The sequence below is a fragment of the Pleurodeles waltl genome, chromosome 11, assembly GCF_031143425.1.
Source record: "Pleurodeles waltl isolate 20211129_DDA chromosome 11, aPleWal1.hap1.20221129, whole genome shotgun sequence".
Taxonomy (NCBI): Eukaryota; Metazoa; Chordata; class Amphibia; order Caudata; family Salamandridae; genus Pleurodeles; species Pleurodeles waltl.
Genome location: NC_090450.1, coordinates 269,355,715 through 269,370,904, shown reverse-complemented (window position 1 = coordinate 269,370,904; position 15,190 = coordinate 269,355,715). Strand labels below are relative to the sequence as shown.

Below are 15,190 nucleotides of genomic sequence, written 5' to 3'. Positions count from 1 at the left end.
ATACCAGCTTGCTGATGGATCCTTATGACAGAATAACACAAAAGTTACTTCCACCCCTTCCTCAATCCTTTCATAATCACCTTCAAAAACACCTGGCTATCCTCATGGGATTTGTCAGGGTTTACAAAACACATCCATCACCTCAGTACTGTCAACAAAACGTAAACCCAAGGAGACTTGTGTTTTAATATTATTTTGTTTATTATTATTATTGTATTTAACAGCATCTTGAATATCATCAACCAAAGCATGCTTTTGATGTACACAAATCATAGGAAACTCCTGAACAGATACAATATGCTTCCTCAGCAACAGCGTGTACCAAGGGAAACAGGCAATCATATTATCCAAAACAACCTCCATTACCTGCATAGTTCTAAAAGGCCAGGGCCTTACATAGATCCTCATCATCGTTGTCTTTCAAATTCAACTTGCTTACACCTCTTGCCAGTCACAACAGTGGGTGCCACATGTATTCAGGCAACACTAAGTACCACCCCAAACCAGAAGAGATATTCTCTTTAATGATCATCTCTCGTAACTCCACACATGACTACAGTCATCAAGAAGGAATTTCATCACCTACCTAGGGCACTTAATGTCCTCACATTCCTGCATCTCCTGTAAAAGATGAATTTGGTCTTCCACAGACTATTCTGATTGCAAATGCAAGTGCACAGAACTTGTAAAAAACATATGAGCCTGGGGCCCATGAGTCCTGGGTGACACTGCCAGCAAGACAGCACCCACATGAAGCTTGTTTTGAAGGTGCATTAGCTTTCAGTTTAAGAAAGAACATAATTCAGGACATTATACCTATTCTATTTGACAATCCATGGCCAACCTCTGGGTATCTGTCCAAGACGTATTCGTGTTAACACAGAGATTGTTCAGTCTATAGCAAGGAAGTGCCAATGCAAGCTGTTGTTTACCACTGGCATCTTCCTTATCTATCAACTAAGAACTTTAATGTCTTGCAAGTGATAGTATAAAAATGGATTCCAACCATCAAAACTTCCTTTTTGAAGACAGAGCTGCAGGTTTTTGCCCTTCACACACACACACACACACACACATATATACAAACACACACACATAAACATGCTCACACACAGATGCTATTTCATTCTATCTACAACTTCAAGAAAGTACCACAGAATTCAGAAAACAAATCAAATTGCCAATGAGAGCATGTCAGAAACATCTAGGAACTTCAAGATTATCCCTGTAACAGACAATTACTTTGTATCACTTCTTTCAAAGTGCTCTGAGATGCCTGAAACATGGCCTGCTGGGCTTTCTAATACTAAATTATGAAATAAATAGATCTGGTTGTCTGACAGAAGCATATAACATACATAAGACATAAAACTTGTTGTTAATTTTGTTATTAAATTGTTCGAAAACTGAGATAATGAATTAAATTACTAATATTGTTCGTAGCTTATACAACATCAGCTTTGAAACAACTGCAGCAAGTCCAACATCAAATAAGATTGACATGGAGCTACGTGCAGTATCTAAATCTTTACAGTAGATTATTCATAACATAAACTTACCTTCATCCCAATACAACAACATCAAGGAATTACAACCTTGGCAAAACAAAGCAGTCCTTGTCATTCTGTGATGGAAGCCACTGGACCATCTTGAGGAAATTCCCCTAATCTTACAGTGGATGGAGTTTAAAAATTATGATGGGCTTTAGCCAGAAAAACCTAGCTAATTATGTGGCAGCAAATCCTACAGATCAGCAAAAGAGCGTTTGCTTATCACAATAAGGTTTAGGAGGCATGGTTCTTCAGCTCAGACACCTGTCATATGGAATGTGTCAACACCCACCCTCCAAACTCTTGGCGATCACAACAAATTTTGTGGGAAAATGTAAACCAATCTTTTAAACAAAACCATCAAGGGCATCAAAGTGTTCAGGAACTCATAAAAAGTGAGTATCTTGAAGTAGTCTATTTATTCTTGTAGTACAATGCATGCAGATACAGCACAATGCAAAAATAGGCTGCAAATAGATGTTGAGATGGAAGTGGGAAATGGAAATGTGATGTGGACAAAGCGGCTGTACTCGTGTAAATACACAGTAGAATAGAAGGATTTTGTTTTTAAAATGTACACTGACAGTTATACACTCATGACTTCAAATTTTGTAACAGAACTGTTGATTACTCTGTCACAAGGACAACTGCTCATGATTTACGTGCGAGCCCTGAAGCCTCATTGGAAATATATTGACCAGATGTATGTGAGCTCTGAGAAAAACAAACCTGTAGGATAGCAACTCTTTGAAGTTTGTATTTAAGGCTTGAATATTTTTTTTACTCTTCCCTTTTTATCCCATCCCACCCACAGCTCTATTGTTTACCAGTGTGTTTCCTGTCCTCCTTAAGGGGGCTACCACCCTTCCATTTTATTATCACTCTTCTGCGTTTCCACTCCTCTCCTCCGCCTCCTTCTTCTTACTACTGACCTCCTTGTCTTCTTACTTATTTTTTTGTTGTTTTTATTTGACATATGGGGTGATGCCCTCAACACCACCTTTGGTGTAATTTTTGCACCTCGGTTGCTGCACCTGGCTTGTTTTGTTAGGTCCTGCACTAGCCAAGACCTTTTGATTTTACTATGTTTATGAATATTATATCCTTATTTACAGGTCCTGTCAACCAGCCCGTTTTATCTACTGGTATTCTTTTATACCATTCACATGTTTCTTCTAGTCGCTACAGCATACAGCATGGGGTAATGAGTCAGCCAATTTTATCCATTACCTAACTTCACTGCTAGTGACAGTGTTCTGCTCTTTCACAAGGGGCACTTCCGCACATAAATTAATTTCCTTTAGTGCCATGAATTACTTTGGCAATATCCGCTTTGAGAGATCAATAAATAACTTTGAACTGAGCTAATGTTTTTTTTTTTGTTTATATTGGTGTCCGGCCCCTCCAGAAAAATATTTTTGTTTAAAAAACAGCGACAAACAAAACTAGAACTGACAAAGCCAAAAGTATGGCAGCCAAAGGCATCTTCTTGGCTTTGCTGCTGCTTGTCTGAAGTTTGCCCTTGAAACTGAGAAAAGACTACTGCCATCTTACAATATTTTTCTTGTTTCACTTCCGATCATTATTTTCCCCATTTTTTTCCTCAAAAGTGGTCTTTCTCATTAAAAAATGTGTTCCTCGTGAAACCTTTTTGTTATTTTCATTTCTCATCTTTTTGTACTCGCATAATTGTTTTCTCTGTTAAACCACATGCTGAAGCGGTTACTAGATATTAAGCGTTGTTTTGACTGATATTTGTTAAAAAAATAAAATAAAAAAAAAGTGGCAATTCCAAACAAATGGTATTGTAACTTACTGAGACAGAGATCAGAATAACGATTTGTAGAACAAAGTATATCCTGCCCCCCAAATCCTCCCCCAAACTGCCAGCATTAAAGCAACCTCTCAGTCTAGAGCTTAGAAGACAATTACTGAAGCGGAGATATGGCATTATTCCTTTGAAAGCATCTCGTTATGGGAGATAAAGCGGCAAGCCTGTTCAATTTTGCAGACTATGTCAGGTAGCATCGGAGTTGCTTGGTCACATTCTCTGAGTTTGTAATAATCTGATGGTGATAAGACTAGTGGTGGGAGGAATTTTTAATTTCGCTGGCGTAACTGGAGTAAGGGCACTAAGAGGTATGCATTGGAGTGGATACCTCTTGGTGCCCTTATATACTGATATAGGGACATCAGTACATTGCCCTTACTCCAATTCCGCCATCGAAATTAAAAAGTATTAAAGGGCACCGACGGGAATGCCCTGGATAATACATCTATAAAGGCTCACATTCAAATGCCTTTTTTATAGTATGTTCTCTGACTTCTACTTTCAAGATGGACCCATTTCTTTTCCACTTGTCAAAAATATAGCATCGGTCCTGAGAGAGTTTTTATAATTTTAAGGGTGACCCACTAAAGCTATTCATGAGCAAGAGTAGCATCAAATAATATACTTTTCAGAACTGTCTTACTGTGCACAGGATTATATCTAACGAAGAAACGTTTTCCTGCACCAAAATGTAAAAATTGTTAAATCACAATAAAGAGCATCACTTCACACCGGTCTAATTTTCAACCTTTTTTCCAACCTCTCTATGCCACACGACATTTTAGAATTTATATCTATCAAAGAGTCTCGATCACTATAGGAGCTGTCCTCGCTTTGTCTCTATACGGCAAAAGCCACACTGAGCCCTCTGAAGGAAAGTAGCCCTGTAAGTCATCGGCAGCCTTCACAGCCATGCACTCATTTGTCTTTTGTTTTTTCCCCTTTAATAGTTATTTCCAGTGCCAATACATTAAAAACCTGTAATTATACTTGTAACGAGAAATCGTAATATGAAAACGCACCAACAAACAACACTATGAACCCATTAAATATTTTAATGCTTTGTGTCGTACAATGCAATGACATCAAAATTCAAGAGCAATTTAAATGTCCACTATATTAGTGTTTCACTGACACCGACAGGCATAGATGTTTATATTTTGGGGGTAAATTAGTAAAAGGCAAACACTTACCCAGGAAGGCAATATTCCATGTGATGCTTCTCGAAAGATAAACAGCAATATTGCAAATGATACAATTTCTGTAAGAGAAAAAAAATAGAAAGGCTGTGTTAGACACCAAACGGGTGAGACACAAGATAGTTGAATGGTATTTCAAGGTTTCTTTTTTGTAAAAGTTTAAATAATAAAAGTGCTCCTAACGCCAAACACAATTATATTTGCATCGGACATTAATTTCGTGTCCTCTTTCTGATGATAACATATTTTACAGGTGTAATGTGAACCACTCTGTTGTCAAAGTTCTATTTATTAGTGTTATGCATACATTAACACTGATAATAGCAGACATTCCAAATCCCACCATATTTCAGGTCAACTAATTCAGCGATCCTTTGTCGACCGTTGAGGGATGTTTCTCATTGTACAGTACATATTTTATCACCATTGCTGCTGTCAGGTTTGCAAATTATGTAAATAACATTCCACCTCCCACTCCCTCTTACCCCAGAAAAATAAAGAACAGTGCCCCCAAAGGGGTGAACAAAAAGAACAAGTTCGGTACTTGTGAGAATCATTAGCTAAAACATAAAAATATTGAAAATATTGTCGTAGACTACGTGGGGGGGGGGGAGGTGGTGTTGGGGACAACAGGAGTTCGAAAGGTCAAGGAGGCATCTTTGGTCCCCAGGTGTTCCACTGTGGTTTCACACTCTAAAATTGAAAGAGGTATAGAGCTCTTGTGCCAGTAGGGGAGGCACATAGGGGCAGATATAGCACTAAGGGGCCCCAAATGAATTCTAAGTTTTTAAATTTTCCATAAATATGCCAGGCATTCTTTCCATCGTGATTGCCTGCAATAGCCTGGCGTGCCATTGCAATAGTGATTGCGTATCTTTTTATTTCCATGCCGCTGCTAAGGCTAGTTTGGCTGCAGCAAGACACAACCATAGAATGGCCCTGTCACCGTTGGTTTGCGCTTAAGAGTATCATCCTATAAACCTAGTAATGCAAAGTTGGGACAGTCTGGGACCGCCCCTTATTAGGCCTTGTGGTTAAAAAGCATGACAAGGTCAGGTATGAAGTCAGAGCTAAAAGTTTGGTAAAACAGAGCCGTATAGCCATCTGGCCCTGGCAATTATGAGACTTCAAAGCCATGATGGCATCCCTAACTTCATCTGCACTAATTGGTGCACCCAGGATCTCATTTTGAGTGTTAGTCTCTTGTGGAAGTTCCATGATTTCTAGATAGTCCGTTTGAGTCTGGTCAGTCGAGGGGGTGACAGCGTATAGCTGCTCATAGAAACTGCCAAACGTTCGGGCCTTGTTTGAGTCAGAGACCACCAGCTCGCTGTCGTCCCTCATTATAACCCCAATATATTCCTTCTCCCGTTTAATTCTACATTTTCTTGCTAGCTGGGATGCTACTTTGCTACACTGCTTGTAAGATGTGTGTTTGATACGTAGGAGGTTGAATTCTGCCCTGTTTGTATATATCGTTTTAAGTTTCCCTATAAGTGCTGTGACCTTCAGCTGTAATAGTAATGTCAGTATATGCCTGCTCTGACGTGCAAAGTTCCACCTCAAGAGTTAATCTTTCTTTCATCCTTTGTTTATTAAGTGTGGAAATTAGAGCAATGCATTTACCTCTAATGAATGCCTTGAACGTTTTCCAAACAGTAGAGGGGTTAGTGACTTGGGGGGGGGATTGATTTGGAAAAAGCAGTCCATGATAGCTTTGCGAAGATCATCCCTGAGGAGGCAATCCCTGGCAAGGGAGGTGGGAAAGAACCAGCAATGAAGTTTTGATGGTGGTGGCCCCAGACCATGGTGATGTGATCAGAGAAGGTGTTTGGGTGAAAGGTGGCCATTAGTAGTGTCGGTGTGAGTGATTGGTTGGTGCAGCCGTGATCCAATCTGGAATAAATCAGTGTGAATGAGAGAAGAATAAGTAATCTTTAGTTGACCGATTTAGGGTCCTCTAGGAGTCAAGTTTGCATTTCTTGTTTTAGAGCTTTGGGTAAACTCCCTGTAGGGTATCTTTGAGGGTGGGTAGGTGCTCTCTATGCCAGAGTCCCATGTAAGGTTAAAGTCACCCAGCATGATAATTTCCCCTTCCGCAAGGCTTCCCAATAAATCCAAGAGTGTCTGTATGAAGAAGACATGATTAACATGAGGGATGTATAATGGAGCAAAGGAGCATGACTGTCCCGCAAGACATCCTTTCACCAAGATACTTCTCACCTCCTACATCAGATTTGTAGTCTTCTGGAGTAAAACGTAATAAGGCGTGGAAGAAGAGGGCCATCCCATTATGTTTCATGGACTCTGAGTAGTTATACATGTTAGGGTAGGCTTTATGCCTCAACCTATGGTCTTCATCCCATTTGAGATGAGTCTCTTGCAGAGCTACAACGTCATGCCGGTGGTCTAGCAAATATTTCCACAATTTGTGACATTTGGCTGGTGAATTAAGGCCTTTAACATTCCACAAGAGTGAGTGATCACCATGGGGATTCAATTAGTGTGTGTTTTTTTGCTCGGTTCTGCAACATAAGGTCCCTGCGCCCATCCCTCTCTCTGCTTCTCCACTAAATATAAAGCATTGTGTATCTCATTTACCCCCCCCCCCCACCCATTTCCCCTCCTCCCTCCCATCACAAAGTTGGGTTCCACCTGTACCATAGAACTAAACATCTTGAAACTTAAAAAAAAAATAGTGGGACAACATGTTCCCTAACAAGTACACTCTTAGTAATGATATATTGCAAGTCAGGCGTATGGTCAAAAGCTGAAAAAGCAATACCTTAGAAGCTGTTTATGTCTGAGGTGTTTGAGGGCATCTTCATTATACCTCAATGAAGGACTACTACTATCTTACGATCATGTGATGAACTTAGATCACCTTCATTCCCTCAAGAAAGGAGGGGGAAGCAGACAGAGGAAATGAGCACTGCAAAGTGGATCTTTGAAGTGGGCCACCGATCTCTGACAATGTACAGAGGCTCCTCTGTATAGGAAACTTGCTCGGGAGGGAGAAAAAAAAAATTGTTAACCCCTCAAGGTTTCCTCTGGGTTTTGGTGTGTCTTTGTGAGAGCCGCTGACTCTTTTAAGTGTTTCCCGATTGGCTTGTGTAAGGAGTATTTGCGTTTTCCCCCTGTTGTTGATCATCTGGGAGTGGAATACCCAAGATCGTCACTGCAGCTCAAAAGTTGGTGATATGATGAGTCTTGTTTTGAAAGTCAAACACCAAGCCGAATGGGTATGCCCATCTGCACCTGATGTGGTCCTGCCTTAATTTGTCTGTGACGGGCGAAGTTGTTGTCTACGAGCCAGTGTTGCGGGAGCTATATCTTGAAAAAGTGAACATGTGGTGCCCTAGAAGGAGATGTCATATTTCAGCCATACTGCTTGAAGAATCACCTCTTTCACCTTGAAATAGTGAAGTTTCACCAAGACATCCTGAGGGTGGACGCCCCTCATGCACCCTGGCTGCCCACTTAGTGGACTCTGTCTATCTTGATTCTCACGTGGACTTCTCTAAGTAACTCAGCAAACAGGCCCACCACATAGGCCTCAAGGCCTGGAGCTTCTGCACCTCCCTCCAGGTTATGGATACGTATGTTGTCACATCACAACCTGTTTTTGAGATCTTCGCATTTCAATATTGAGGCTTGGAGCTGCATACAGAGGGAGCAGGATGATTCTTCAACCAGGCCCGTATGTCTGTCCAGTTCTTGGACCCTGGTCTCAAGATTCAACGCTTGGAAGCCCACTGAATCAACATCATGTTGGAGAGTGGTGAACCTGGTATTAATGTCAGACTTGAGCAGTTCCAGAGATGCATTCAGATCTGCCTTCAACTCCTCTCGGAGGTCAGGCTTGAATTTTTTAAGGGAGAAGGTCCTCCTTCGTGAGCACCATGGCATCGCTGCCAGCAGTGAAAAAGGGGGTGTTACTCTCTTCTGTAGGAGTGAAATAGCTGGACACTCTGAGTCATTTTTGAAAGCATAAGGACAGCAGGTGCTAAGGACGTGCCACCCCAAGGGTCTCCACAATCCTCAATTAGTACAGCAATGGAGAGGTAGTCGCTTTGAAACAGCAACTGCACTATGGTGTGGAGTTAGCAAAGCGATATTCTGGGGAAACCGAGCTGCACTAAACTACAGTCGGTGGGCGCCTCAACCTAAAGCAGGAGGGAAGTACCCAGGTCTACCTTCCTCAGCATGTCATTTCATCTTCTCGTGATTGTTGTTTTCTGTGCCTCAGTTCCATAGAGCCAGGTGCCCATCAATAAGTCCAGCTTTCAGTGAGGGGCAGCGAGCACCAGTTATTTAGTACGCTGTATGGTGCGTTCAGAGAGTGAGACCATGACATTGCATTCCCTGCTCATTCACCATCTCAGAATTCATTGTAACCTCCGTCTTAAGGTCAGACAGGGATGGAATGGAAGCTTTCAGGGACAATAAAGATCGAAAGGTCTTAAGTAGTGAGAAGGCCTGGGTTCCCCAACCTCTTTATATGTACATTTGGTGGGAGGTTGTGGTGGGAAGAGCATGCCTGGTTAATGTTTTTGCTTATTGTTCCTAAACCCGGGAACGACACCTTGAGGTCAAGCATACAGCAATGTTCGTCTCAAAGAAGAAGGTAATCTTACTTTCCTACCTGTTACTCCTTCCCTTTGAAGCTCCCAGGGTACCTGGAGAATGGTAGTGTCAACCAGTGTCACTAAATATGCTTGTCTGGCTGCCACAAGAGTTGCTGCTGCAAGCCTTTGCGAAGCAAGTCTACCAATGGACACTGTATGGCAGTCTTGAATGCAACACTTCACCTCCCTGCATATGTGTTGTAATCCGTTGTAGGGGTCACTCAACTCGTGATTACGGGTTTGCGATGGGGCACCCAGAGCGTGGATAGGCACTGGGACTGCGGTGGGGGCTGGTCTCTCAGCAGCAAGCCAACTCGCAGCGGGGCCTCCGGCAGTACTCCATGCAGCCTCCACTATCCCCTCAATTTACCGCCATCACTCTCCTCAGGTTTCCAAAATATCTCCTCTTGTAGTGTCCTTTGCATGCCACATGCAGAGAAGGGGTCTGCTGTGCCAGGTAGGACTAAAGATGTTCAAACACCTCAATTCCGCTTATGACTGCAGTGAAGCTTGTGTGGATCACGTCAACTCTGCCATCTTGGTTGGCCAAGACCCCTTTTTAAACCACTCTTTTACATAAGATGCGTTTTCAGGTGTGTCTTGACAGTGCAGCTTTTTGTTAGCCCTGTAGAAGGGGCTGAGAGAAAGTTTCAACATAAGCAAAGCAATAGCAAAGAGAGTGGGCTCGAGACAAAGTTGTGGTGAAAGGATACCATCTCAGGTCACATTAATTATATTACATATAGTTCATATTCACAGTAAACATTGGCAGTTTTCATTAAACATTATGCACTTCCTTCAAGAACAACTCATCCAGACAGGCATTCACATATCCAAATATACTTTGTTTGTAAAGTAGGTTTTTAATTTGCACCCGGACATGTGTTTCCTTTGTCAAGCCGCACTGGAATAGGGGCTCCAAGTCTGTGCAAATCGTAAGGTATCGCCCACCAAATTGAGGTATGGGTTCTGCACTTCAGAAGAGCCCTACCTCATGCCAGAGATGCACCCTGATCTCTATGGCACCCTAATGTCCTTCGGGACAGACAGCCCCTTTCTTTGTCTTCTTGTGCAGGTCTGATATCCCCACACTCTGTGGGCTATCAATGGAATACATTCTGCAGGTCATGAACAGCTGAGAAACCATGCTGCAGTACCCTCGTACCAACACTCATCTGAGGCCCACATGGGGTAAAACCAATGCAATTTCTTTGAAGGATGTGAGTAGTATGCAGCGAACGCCTTGCACTCTCATGAAGACAACGGGTGCCTCCTGCTGTGTTCATGACGGTGCATCATGTCCAACCTCATTTGTGCAAACCACAAGACTCACCATCACAGGCCAGTAAAAGTCTACCGCCATTCGGTCACCTCTCTAAGAGCTAAAAATAGCTCCAATACAAAACAAAACGGATTGATAAAAACGTTGTTCATCAAAGGAGACAAATGCAATCCAGCCATGTTGAAAAATCGCTCTCCCTGAGCAACCATGAGGAATACATTTTAAACACCCTGTGCTGAGGAGCTTAGGCGTGAACTTGTTGAGATGCTTCAAAGAATTATTCAGTCCTTCCACTGATCCGCCGCCTCTTTAAGCAATCCTGGGAACCATGGGTGACTAGGTAATCTTTACCTTTGGGATTCTTAGATCAAGCAAGAAACATCCACTATTATCGGTTTCAATAAGGTCCCTCCTACCACAGTCCACTAGAACGTTGCCCTCAATGTGAAGTATTACTACCTCAGGCAGCATAAGTCCCCTGTTCAGTGTCTTCCCTACAAGGCTCCTCAGCTGTCCCACTCTCGGTCTTCCAACATCAAACCACTGTTTACTCAAGCCACCTCTCCTTGCTTTGTGTCAGAGGTCACAGAACAAAAGTGTTCCCTGGCCAGTCACATGAATGTGTTTCCAAAGCCCCTGACAAATACCAGCGTTGTTCATTCTAATTTGCTCACAGAATTAGGGAAGGGAAAAGAATATTTGAGATAGTGCAAAAAGACACCCTAGTCTCCCTTCTTGTCAGATGGGGTCACACAATGCACCTGCACCCTTCTGATTTCCATCTGTCAAGAGCCTTATTCTGGTTAGCACCAACCCTGACTCGTTTGTAAACAAAAACAATGTAGCTACCTGAAAGCTTGAGGAGGTAAGTCTTTTAAAGCAGGATTGGGCAGTCCGGGTGAAATACCACCCTTTTGAGTGTGATGTGATCTCTTCTCCCCATCTGGCCTGGTTTAGAAATGGGAAGAGTAGTAGTGGCAGACAAATGGACACTGAAAAGGAGGAAGCCACAGCTTAGGTCGTGCTGGATTTTTCAAATAATTCTCTTATTTTGAAAACCCAGTAGAAAGACAAACAGAAGATTGTCTTCAATAAAACAGTCTCAAACATAACCAAGAAAGAGAAGGCAACTGATTACTCTGCTAAGCTTATCCCTATCAATAAGCCTCTATTTGTCTGTTCCTTACCCTCAAACAGTTTCAATCCCTTTAAAGTCATCAGAATTTGAAAACTGTGAGAAAAAAAAGTACACCCCGAGACAGTGGCACATTCCAGAAGGATTAATCTGAGGATCTTCCTTCTATCCGCAACAACTGTAAAACATTATGGCAGGTAAACATCCTACTCTTGCCTTGTTCATCAAGGAAAGACAACTCTCAATGGCCCCTTCGTAAGCTCTTATGGCACTTGGGGTTAAAATTGATGAAACAAGTTCTAGACTGAACGCCTAGTTTCTGAAACATTTGATTGGAATGGTGTTGCTTCTGCTGCTGCTTCCGAGTGGAAATATCTGAAATCCAGCATCTTAAAACAAGACAAAGCTTGAGCAGCATCAGAGAGTACACCTGATACATGTTTAGTCTAAATATGTTGTTCTTCAACAGCCTCAGAACAATGTTACACCTTGCTCTCTGTTAACCACCACCACCACAGACATACTGTCTGACCAAACTCTGCTCACCTGTAACAAAACAGACATGTCCAAAAAGGCAAACCCACTTGGATGCAGAATAGTTTAAGAAGTGATACGGACCTTTCCCGAAGCTTGGGCTCTTACTTATAACTAATGATATTCACACAAACAGATCCAAAAGGCACTTACATGAAGTGGTATATTGGTTTACTAAAAGGGATATTGCCAATATCTCGGTTGGGCTGTCAGTAAAGGGTTTTTCCTGGTGGAGCCAACCAGGGCTCCGCTGTGAGAAACATGACACTCCGCCTGACTCTAAATTGAGTAGGAGAACCATCAGTTTGATGGGCAGTGTGCTTGGCCAGATTTGCAGCAGGGTATCCTGCCCACCAAAATCCAAATCAGGCTCTAATACTGTAACATCTGTTGAACTCTTACTGGATTTTATTATATACCATCCATACAGTTACGGCACATTTTAAAGATTTTTTTATCTAGTGTGCCTTTCTGAATTGTGCATACCTTTTTATCACAGTGTTCACCTAACATTTAACTCAGTGCTTTCCATCAAGACAACAGCATGTACATTTAGTTTGTAACACAGAACAAATTCACTTTAATGGCCAACTCAAGCCAAGATCTCATTAGCCAAATTTCAGGCTTGGGTCCAAGCTTCTGTGTCTTGGCGGTCGACAAAGCGTATTGGTCATGAAGATGTATGGGTGAACATAAAACTCAACTTGGAGTTTCAGAACATCTATTCCTTCAATCACCACAACTATCAACCTAGTTTGAGCATGTGTAAGAAGAGAAAGTTATACACAATTGATAACATTGCTTTTAATGGAAACTCTCTTTTGCCAATTTTTCACTTCTGAATTAGACCTGCAGCAACGCTGGGATAGTTTAAAAAATGTGCTCAGGTGCAAGTGCCACAGAGACGTTTTGGACACAACTCATGCCCTAATCCCATGCCTGCTAGGAGTAGCTCTACCGCATTAGGATAGGGCAGGTATTTATTGCAAACCTCCTGGACTCAGATCATGACCTGTAGAAGAAGCGAGTATAGCCAGTACCCACACGGCAAAGCAGTGCCTAGAGGACAAGATGCAGGGGGCATGGCCATGTCTTTATGGACATTCACAAGCTTACAAACCCAACCAAACTTTGCAATGCTCACATCCCCAACCCTTGAGGAGGTTTACAGACAGTTCCACACTTATGACGAAGCTCTCAGCACATTTACCTGGTCTAACCCCTGCGAGACATTGTGAATGCACAGGATGCATAAAAAAGATGTGAAGGTGGCACTGCATGTTTAATAATGGTTCTTAATATGACTGCCATAGTCTCAAAAGTGGAATTAAGTTATACCTATGTGTTATTTATTTTCCGTCATTTATGGATATTGTTTTATCTACGTGAAATACATATTTCAACCAAAGGAACCTCTAGTATTTAGAACTATATACAACAGCATTCATACACATTCTGCTGTACTGCTGTCCCTATATACGAACCCCATTTCAAAAAGTACATAATATAACAGAATACATAATAAGTGACCTATTCATAGAGACAGCTCTAGAAAGCGTAAGAGCACACTGTAAAGTGCACTTCGACCACAGTCAACAGAAACTGCCAATACCTATATGAAGACGGTACTATGTTGATTGATCCAAGTAAGAAAATGGTCCGAGACAAAACTTTATATCAAAGAAAGTGGTTCTTCATCAATTTTTGTATCTGATCCACAATTGCCTTTTCCTATTTTGTTGTGCATATTTGATTCTAAAGGCTGTTTATCAAAAAGGTTTTTAGAATAGATGCTTATTAGGTAATTTCACAATCAAATGTTATGTTTGTGCATCATTTTCTTTATTCCTTGAAATAAATTGTATATAAGCCTTTGGCTGTCACATGGGATACCCTCACACTTGCCCTGCTACTAACAGCTTGCGCTAAAGAAATCTTCATGAAGCCACTGAATAGTTTGTCAAGTCTAAGACTTATTTGGAGGGAGTCCTAGGCCAGCCTCATATAGATTCTCTGAGTTCTTGCAGGCTAAAGGTAAGACAACATCTTCAAGAATTAATGTTTAATTAATGGTAAGGACAGGGCATCTGGACTTAGCAGCTGTATCGTTTGATTTATAGTGTTCCTTAAAATATACGAGTTAAGAACACTAGGCCAAACCTGCTGGATATGCCATCAGGTTAAAGAACCAGGAATGCAGCTGTGGCCAGGGCTAGCTACAGACCAGCGGCGAGCAACACGAGCCCTCAGTAAACCTAAAAAGCTGTGTCCTCATTTTTTTATTTTTAATTGATGTTCGTTACCTCCGAATTTGGCGCCTCATTTAACTTAGAGCTGTAAGTGAAGCACTACCTTAGTTACCCATATGGATTGGCTGCCCCTGGCTACTACTGTTGGTACACTTAGGGGAAGTATGAGCAAGGGACTAATTGTGTGAAGTCACAGTGTCCGTCCCGCTTGTCCCAAGTCAGTAGAAGAGAATAAAGGGACCTGGGTGGAAAATATTAATGTGAAAATTTAGCAAGGCGCACAAGCTTTTCCACGGGTGATAACACTCTTAGGCCTGGATTATGAAGTGGGATTAAATCAGTGAGATACTTATCACACCCAATGGATAATGTGGGGCTAAATAATTTACCAGGAGCAGAAAGTATCTCCTCTCTGAAGTTTTGACTAGGAAAATGGGGATTGACATGCAACACTGTGCTTACTGTACCAAATTCCATACATGCTGCCATTTTTTCACACATTTGCACAAGGTAAATTTCAGTATGTGCCTTTGACCTGCTGAAATTTACCAACACAAAACTGTAAGACGTGTGCTAATTACTCTCTGTGCTGACAGATGATAAAATAAAACAGTGAAAAATGATAAAAAGCCCGCACCTCACTGTTTTTGACTGCATGCACAAAGTCTTAGCAGTTGCATTTGAAGCAGCCCAGTAAAGCTGCTCAGGAACGCTGAACATGGCTTGAATTGAATTCCCTTTAGGAGCCGAGTGTGAAAAAACACTGCACCCATGCTGCCTCT

The 15,190-nt window shown here is 41.8% G+C and overlaps 1 protein-coding gene across 5 annotated transcripts in view; it reads right to left on the bottom strand.

Annotated features, from left to right (window-relative positions):
* Window positions 1-15,190, bottom strand: part of PPP2R3A (protein phosphatase 2 regulatory subunit B''alpha) — a 1,031,009-nt gene that overhangs the window by 894,303 nt on the left and 121,516 nt on the right. For all 5 annotated transcript variants that reach the window (XM_069213531.1, XM_069213530.1, XM_069213529.1 and 2 more), the window contains exon 2: window positions 4,575-4,642. The gene's annotated coding sequence lies outside the window, so the exon portion shown is untranslated. The remainder of the gene's footprint in view (window positions 1-4,574; window positions 4,643-15,190) is intronic.